The sequence below is a fragment of the Numida meleagris genome, chromosome 3 (assembly GCF_002078875.1).
Source record: "Numida meleagris isolate 19003 breed g44 Domestic line chromosome 3, NumMel1.0, whole genome shotgun sequence".
NCBI classification, from domain to species: domain Eukaryota; kingdom Metazoa; phylum Chordata; class Aves; order Galliformes; family Numididae; genus Numida; species Numida meleagris.
The window spans coordinates 1569436-1578204 of record NC_034411.1 but is presented as its reverse complement, the minus strand read 5'-3'; the positions used below and the strand labels follow the sequence as shown (position 1 = coordinate 1578204).

General features: G+C 47.5%; 1 long non-coding RNA gene across 1 annotated transcript; it reads right to left on the bottom strand.

Annotated features, from left to right (window-relative positions):
• LOC110397154 lies at positions 1625–5647 on the bottom strand. Its single transcript, XR_002437570.1, has 3 exons — positions 5387–5647; positions 2688–2798; positions 1625–2307 (listed from the first exon to the last, which is right to left on the bottom strand). It is a non-coding gene; the product is annotated as an uncharacterized LOC110397154 (long non-coding RNA).

The following is an 8769-nucleotide window of genomic DNA, read 5'->3' as shown; positions in this document are numbered from 1 at the left end:
GTACTGCGTTGGGAGCACTTTAATTTAGGGCTGATTGATTTTCCCTTTTTGCGATTCATCTCTCAAGCAGCAAAGCCCTGCTCGATGCCACCTGAATGCCTGGCCCCATCCCTGAAATGTTGCTGGAGTTGCTTGTGGGGGGCCAGGATGGGCCTAAGGGATGTCTAGCTGCTTGTTACATGGGGAAGAAGGTCTAAAATGGGTGGCCGTGGCCCGGGACCATTTGAAAAGCTCAAGTAACTCCTAGCTCCAGGCTGTCTTAATCTCTCTCTCTCATTTCTGTATACTGAAACTTGTTTTAATCTCATGTCATAGTTGTAGTCCCTCTTTAGCATTCCAGGTACACTAAGGAATGTACCCGTCCAGGGTGAGCAGCTATCTCGTTACAATGGTAACGATGCATCACCAGGCAGACACGCATGAGTGAAATACTGTTTGCAAAAACAAAAATGTGTTTGGGGTATTCTTAGGTCCTATTAAATTGGGCTGTTTTTCATGGAAATAATGTGGAAAGATCAGAATTTTGGCGTAACCCAAAAGATCCCGGTCTTGGAGCAGGATAGCCCTTAATTGAGATGCTACGTTTCCTTCTCCCTTCCATTTCTGTGTGTGTGTAGCTCAGGTTGGCAGGAGGAAGGCTGTGCTAGGGGCTCAGGGACAGCTGCCCTCAGACAGGCCACCTCCTGTGGCCGCAGGTTCAAATGCAGTTATGCAGCACTGCAGTAGCTGTGCATGGTTCTGTTTTCTTCCCACCCTCCCCTGGAGATGATCATAAAATGGGTCTACCGTTTCTTAAAAGTGTGAAGCACTGCAAAGAAGTTATTTTTATTCTTTTGCTTTTTTCTGTGTGACATCGGGAAAAGTTGAAGCTGAAGGACATGCACCGTGTAGTGATCCCTTTGTCTTTTGTCACTTAGCCTTCCATACACAGTAGCCTATGTGGAGAGGAAAAAAAAGATTATCCTTCTGCCATGGAAGATGCTTTTCTTCCTTGGACCAGAAGCTCCTCTCCTATCACTAGCCAGTAACAAGCCTTCTGTTCATCCTTATGTCAAAGCCATACTACTGAGCTAATAGAGATCACTGACAATTAGAGATGTGCTGAAATGATTTGGCAAACTCTGATTGCCTGTGAACCTGAGGGTATTCTCGGATCCCTCCGAGCCTGCCAGGTGCGCTGCCAGCCGTAGCGCTTCCCACGTCCCCCAGCCGAATGGGAGAGCAGTTGGGACGCCGAGTCCAGCTGGGCCCGGAGGATGGGAGGATGAGAGGGGGAGTTTCAGTAGACGCGGCTCTTCACTCGGAGGCTGCTCTTTGTTGCTTCTCCTTGCCAAGATGTCCCAGGCACTGTCGGGTTTCTTCCCTCCGCGTCAGATGGATGTGACAATATCCTAGGATGACTCCGTCTCCTGCTTGAGACTTGCTCGGTGAGGTGTATCTGGAGGAGCCGTGTCACTTGAACAGGCAAGATGGGCAACATGTAAGATTATATTTTAGAAGGATTGCAATTCCCTATCAGCTAGTGTCTCAACGGGTTTTTTGTTTGTTTTGCTTCCTTGTTTTTGTAGTGGCTATTCTTTTTTTTTTTCCCCCTTATACAGCCAAAGCATTTCTGTCTTATGCTTCCTGGTTGTCCAAGACAATATAATGCAACATCTAGGGATCTCAATTATGCAAAAAATGTATGGATTAAGTGGTCATCTTGGATGTTTTCCTTACTGCTTATTCCATTTGAGACTGCTTAAAGATAACTACTTAAAACACTAGTCCAAATAACAAGTGTTGAAATCGCAACCTATCTTAACATGCCCCAGAGAAATGCCTCACAATTAAGTTTGTATCAAGTGATGGTCCATCACTAAGAAAAGCAGTTGACTGAGGGCTAAGATACGGCCAGCAACTGGACCTCAGTGGCTTGGTCTCCACCTTGAAGCCTGAGTTTACCCATTAAGCTCATCACAGCCCTGCACCATCCACCACTGGCAGGCTGTGTGGTGTAGGGGGAAGGTTGGCCCCTCAGCTTCATTAGGAGCTCTGCTGCAGGAAAATTGCGTAGGGAGTTTTTGCAGATCATTTGGATTCCTGTGGAATTGAAATGATGTATTTTCATAATTTTATTTTATTGTCATTAAGGCTCCAGGGTCGCTTTCATCGCGGCACAGAAATCTGTATTTCAGTATCCCTATCTGCCTGACATTTGTGGAGGACTTGGGGAGTGTCTAAGCCTGAAGTCCAGTGGAACTTTTCGCCTGCACCATGTACAGAATCGTGTCTATGAAAACACTCGTGGTGAAGAACAACAGGTGTCTGAAAACAAGAAATTAGAAAACTTCAATTTGCATTTTTCTGACATATGAAATACTTCTCTATCCCACGTGAGCGTACACATTTTGCTGTGGAAAACCACACAAAACCCCAGACCAGAGCTGAGGTTCAGAGGTAATCGGACTAAAAAATCCCAAATTACTTGGCCCCATCTTTTGCACTGTAGACCATGGGAACATATATTCTACACGAGTATGAATGGATCCACAATAATTTTAGAGTTGATTGTTGCTCTTCTTTAAAAGAAATGCATAACATAATGCAATATCAATGCCAAGTCCCACCAACTTTTCTTTTGTCACTCTCTGCAAACATAACGTGTCAAAGGCCTGATATCCAAGTCTCCCTCAGCCTTTACTTACTTAAGATTGGCTTGCTCAGCCAGAGCACCGTGTTGTGGTAGAGCTGATGCTGTCTCATCAGCAAATGCTGTAAATATCGCTCAGAAAATCTTCTTAGGCTGGAAATAGTTTCTGTGGAATACAAATTTAATATAGATTCATAAATTGAAAGGAATCAGATGAATTGCGGTAGGCTTGTGAATAATTTGCAAATAGAAGCACTGATAAAATTGGCCAGATAACACATCCTCTATCAATAGTTTGCTGTGCTCTACATAGCTACCAAATGATCTTGGTTCTTCATTAGGCTTTCAGAAAAAAAGATGGGCTCTATTATTATTTTTTTAGCTCTCTTCTTTTTCTATTCCAAGGGCCATTGTTTACTTTTGAAGCGGATGAAAGATGAATTTGGGTTGCATTCTGACATTACAATGAAATCGTCGATAGAAATCAATGACTTGTCACATGATGAGTTAGGGCCTATAAGGCAGCCTAACAGAGTCCTTCTATCTTCAGCCTCCTTCCTGGTGCTCCCCTCCTCAGGAGCTGTGTGACTGTACCGTTATCAAATGGTGTAGTCACAGTTAAGGGGGTTGTAATGGAGTTGGCACGGTGCCCCAGTATTAGCACTGCAGTTGCTCACCTTCAGCTGCCATGGATAGTGCACCCTGCACAGAAGTACCGAAGTACTGCTGCACCAACCTCACCTTTCTTGGCCTCGTCTGCACTGTAACATTGGCATGGAACTGCAGAAGGATTATTGAGCCTTGGGGAGCATCTCATGTGCATGCATGGCATCACCACCTATGAAGGGAGTGTCACAGTGTCACTATGCTTGCAGTGGGGTTTGCCATGCAAGCAGTGGGGTTTGCCATGCAAGCTGGGTGCCAATGGGCCACTGGTTGCTCTCAGGTCACTGTGCAACACCTTCTTGCAAAGTTGCATGCTCCCGGCCTGCTCTTGCTGCTTGTGGCCCCTTGCCCCCAGATTTGGCTAGATTGTAAATTACACAGTCAGTCTTCAGGCCTTTCCAGAACAAAAGCCCCTTCAGCTTAAGCTTAAGCCCCAGAATAGATGACCCTAAACAGAAATCATTATTATTATTATTTTTAATTAAAAAAAGAGAGAAAACCCAAAAGAACATGATTTATAACAAGATACAGGAACAATTTATTCTGTCTCTCCATGGATTAGAGAGGTGGTACTTGGAGCAGCTTGTTAAACAGAAGTGCTTGGCCCCTGGCCTTGCACTGCTGTTTAATGATCCACTCTTCGTGTGCCACCTCTCTAATCCATGGAGAGATGGGTACAAATTGTATCTATAATGTTATATTACTTAACAGTATAATGTATTATAAATCATAGAATTGCATCCCTGCCTTGTAATTGGTGAGTTGTGTTGCATGAGAAATTCAATATAAAATGGTTACTCTTATGCATAACTACCTCTCTGGATCAAACCAATTCAGTCCAGAAGTGGTGAGGGGAAAGTTAAAGCTTTTTTAATTGAAAAAAGCAAAAATACGACTTGGAATGGCTTTATGGGCCCCTCATTGGCTGTATAGACCCCTGCTCTGGAGCTGGTGTTTAATGGTCCCCTGCCTGCGAGTGCCGCCCTGGGACGGGCCTACAGTTGGTGCTCTTGGAAATGGAGGTGCCTGCAGTGTGTGGGGAGCTCCCTCCAAATGCGAGGTGCTCACGTGTGCCTTATTTCTGGAGTCCCTGCGCAGTGGGACTTGCCCTTTTGTGCGGAGCAGCTCCCCTGTGCTGAGGGCAAGAGGGACGTGAGCATGTCCCTGCTCTGCTCCTGTGCCTGGCACGGTGACGTTGTAGTGCTCCCACACCTGAGGGGCCAGATGAGAATCCCTCGAACAAAGCCAGCATCTCATCCTTGAATGGTGACCAGAAACAACCACTGCTGCCAGGGAGGCTTAAACTGCCCAAGCTGTCATTATGCAACCCTTCATCGGTAAAAGAAAGACTTTTCCTGCCCCTGTTGGTAACCTGCCCATGTCCTAAAGCAAGGCAGAGTGATTTACTCCATGAAGCTGCAGCTGAAGGCGTCCACTCCCACCCTGGAAAATGACCAGCCTTTCTTTAATAAATAATAAATAGACTCGGGAGCTGTTCTAACAAACTGTGCTTAACTGAAGCCAGTGACATTAAAGCAAGTTGCCTCTTTTTTCAATTAGAAAATACACTTGTGCCGGGAAAAGAAAACTTAGGAGTGAGAGTTTATCTCTGTGCATGGTGGAGACAGGATATGGGGAGGGCCGTGAAAGCAGAAACAGGGGCTGTGCTGTGTGTTCAGCACTTGCTTTGCATGGTACAGACTGCACCGCAAGCACCTCACAGACCCTGCTTGTATTGCAAGAAGCACGCCCGTGTTCTCTTCTAATGTGATGCTCCCGTAAAGGTGGGTGATGCACAAACTGCAAGGAGCCTGCAGTTTGGTACGCTGCTTCCTTGTGCTTTTGCCTTTTGCTTTGGAATGTATTTACCTGAAGCAAGAAGACCCCACCAAAAACTCAATGAATTTTCCAGCACTTTTGGCTCAGAAAAGCCAGCGGAACAATGACAAGTACTTCCCCAGGCAACAAGATGATGGTTCGATACGTCCCCTTTCTTTTTGTTAATAAAATATATTTAGCTCTGCGGTACCCAGAGTTCCTTCCTTGTCAGGTTGTTTTGCTGTTTCAGGGTGTGAATCATCTACTCACTGATGTGCTGCTACACGTTTCCTTCTTATCTCCTCTTCCTAGTGCGTTGTGCCTTCTCCTGTTAGCAACAGCCCAGGCTGGGGGAACAAGGAAATAAACGTGTTGCTGGTTCCTTGCTGGAAGCCCCAAAGGGTTGCATGACGTGGGGCAAAGCATTTCTCTCCATGGTGGCAGCAGCCCTGTCCCCATTGGCAGCCCTAGGAGGGGCTGTGCCTGGGGAGCAAGGGATGAGCAGAAGCAGCACACAGAGCCCAGACATCCACATCCACCCCAACACGCTCCACTCTCTGAGTGCTAATCAGTGCTCACATCCTATCTTTGTAAAAAGGACTGCCTAATGGGTGAAAAAAATCCATTTCTCTGGCACCGTGCACTTAGAGTTAAATCAATCCAGCGCAGTAGGGCTTTTTTTTTTTTTTTTTCCCCCCCCTTCTGACTTCTCTGTTTGTTTGCTTTGTTCGACGCAAACTTGCTGTTTCCTGGACAGCGCGAGCAGCAGAGCGCTTTGCCTCCCTCCTCCCCGTGCCATGGCATTGCTGCGGGCAGGGCGCGACGCAGCTCCATCTGCGTGCAGTGTTTGCGTGCGTCTGCATAGCAATGTAACGAATCTGAGGATTACAGGTACGGTCAGAAACTTTGTAATGCAGTATGAAATAGTTGCACTGAGCTCAGCCCTTTCTGACCCTCCAAGACCTCCACACCAAGCATACAACAGCAGTAAATCCTGGGGCGGATTAAGCAGTATCCCCATAGCAATGTGTCTGTTGGAGTTTCACTTAACCCAGTGTAGCTTGAAACATTTGGATATTCCAGTCTGTTTCCCTTCTGTATGTGGAAAGTTGATGGCAGGGCAGCATCCTGAACTCTGACTCCCTGTAAAAGTTTAAATTGCTGCCCTGCTGGGCTGGGTGAATGCTAATTGCTTTGCTGCTCACAATGCGTCCAGACTGCTTATTTAACAGAAATCCCCAAAGACACTTCTTTTGCATGCCAAATATATTGCACTCAACAAAACACACAAAATAGCGGGCCTGTTTGCATACAGCAAGTGCAATCACAAATCTGATATTTAGCAACCTTGAAGGATGATCTCAGTTCTCCATTCAGTGCAGCGGTGCTCACCGCGCACTGCCTGCAGCGGCAGCTGCAGCACAAACACCGGGCATGCTGCTCCTGGGAAAGGAGAGCACGTCCCCAAATGATTGTCTTGGGTCTAGGACTGGGGTGTTCAAAGAAAGAAGAGCTTCTTTCAGTCAGTTAGGAGGGATTTCTGGGCTCTCACCGGGGCTGGCATTCGTGGAGGCGTGTTTGTGGTAAGGACAAAGCTGTGAAGCACAGCGCAAGGACCACGTGGGCTGCATCTTCTTGGGGATGCTCAACATCTCTGCTGCTCCTCAGTCTAAGAATCATTAACAATTTTTGTAATAGCAATATTAATCGCCAGGAAAACCGAAGCTCGCTTGTGATTGTTCAGTTCCTCTCGGCAATCATTAAGTGCAATTAGAACCTCACGATGGACAGGCTCTGGGCAGCAGTGCCCTATGCAGGCTGCTCACTGCTCCATGGGGTATTCTCTGGGGCCTGTGCTGCACACCCAGTACCTGACCCGTGTTCCTGCCACGTCATGACATGAGGTCACCGGAGCGCAGAGCTGAGCAGCCACAAGAGCTGCTTCCTGGCAGCTGGGGCTTCGCACTGGGCCACAACATGAGCACCAATTTTTCTGAGCTTTGGTGGGAAGTGCAGGGTTCGTGGGTCACAATTAATCGGTCGTGACCCTTGAATCTTCTGAAAATTGGTGTTACGTCGTTGGCTTTTTTCCCCATGTATAAGGAACAAACCTGTTTAATTTCAGCCGGGATGAGTTTGCACCGCATGACGATGACAGTCCGGATTTGGTTTTCATCCAGGAGCACTCAGAATGCTGAGCTCTGGGGGAGCCCATGATAAACACCTGCAATAGAAATGGTCACAGCAGCACCTGGCCTTCCTGAGGAGGAAGATCCACCTCCTACAGACCCCAACAGACCCCAGGCACACTGTCTCTGTTGTGCATCCTGCCCACCGTGCTGAACTAAGACGCTTTGCAGGAGCCCCACGGCCCAGTGTTGGTTCTTGGGAAGGTGCTGTTGCTGCACCTTTGGGATCAGTGCCCAGACAGAGCATGGAGCACACGCAGGTGATGGGAGCAATGAGGTGAGAGCATGGCTGGGATGTGCTACTTCACTGCTGCTCGTGTGACTTGGTGAGTGCACGGTGTGGCTGTTTCTGTCCTGGAGCACCGGGCCGAGAACGTGTTTGGAGACGGGTTAAAGCGAAGGCGCTTCAGCCATTATTAGGTAATGTGCATTTCTGGGGGGAGGGAAGCAGCCTGAGAACAACTGACGAGAGCAGGAAAAAAAATGGGAATCTCCTGATGTTTCAGACTCATAAAAAGTGTCGCTAAATCAACAAACAGAGTATTCATTAGGAGAAAAAATGCACTTAATTTCAGACCAGGGATGTGGAAGCGCCAGGAGAGTTTTCTTGGAGATTTTTTGTCCCAATCAGAAAAGACTACAATTATTAGGGGAGCCTGCTCTTCAGAGAGCACCAACCCAGTTTTCTGTACCCAGGAGGTCTAAGCAATCTCAAATAAGTTTTGGCTGAGCAGCTCTTTCTCCCACTGTTGTCTACGGTGGATGAGACGTGAGACGTCTCATCGCTGTCTTCCAAATCAGCCGCGGCGCTGAACCTCTGAGACCTTACTGAATAGGAAGATGAGGGAGTAGCACCATCACCAGGGCCACCGGTGTGGATGAAAAGCTTTTAAAGTCCCACCTGTAGGTAAGGGTTGACCTCAGCAAGCTGCCTGAGCCAGCCAAGCAGCGACGTAGGGTTTGGGAACGCCACACGTGGGGATGCTTCGTGCTGCTCAGGAACAGGATGCCGAGAGCCATAGAGGAAACCATCAGAGCAGAGAAACCTCAGAGCCACCCACAGCGTCTCCCCGTACCAAACACCGAGCTGGAAAACCCCTCACCTGCCTCACCCTCACCCAGGAGATGTGCAAAAGTGCGTCTGCCATCGTACCTGCGTGGGCAGTGCCCAGCACCTAGCTCCTTCCTGCATCCTGCACGCTGTGGCGTGGGGGTGCTGGAGCAGCAGCTCAACACTTCAGGTTACACCTTGGGTTTGTTACTTTTGTGAGAAGTTATTTCTGGACCCTCTGCCAACCCTCGGTTTCTAGTAAATGAGAATGTACTCGTTCTGAGGCTTAGGATACTTTACGAAAGGAGGAAAAGAAAAAAAAAAAAAGATGAAGGAAAAATGATTTTGATCTGAGACAGAAATTCAGACAAAGGATTACCCGTGTTGTTTGAACAGACAGTGCATAAACATTA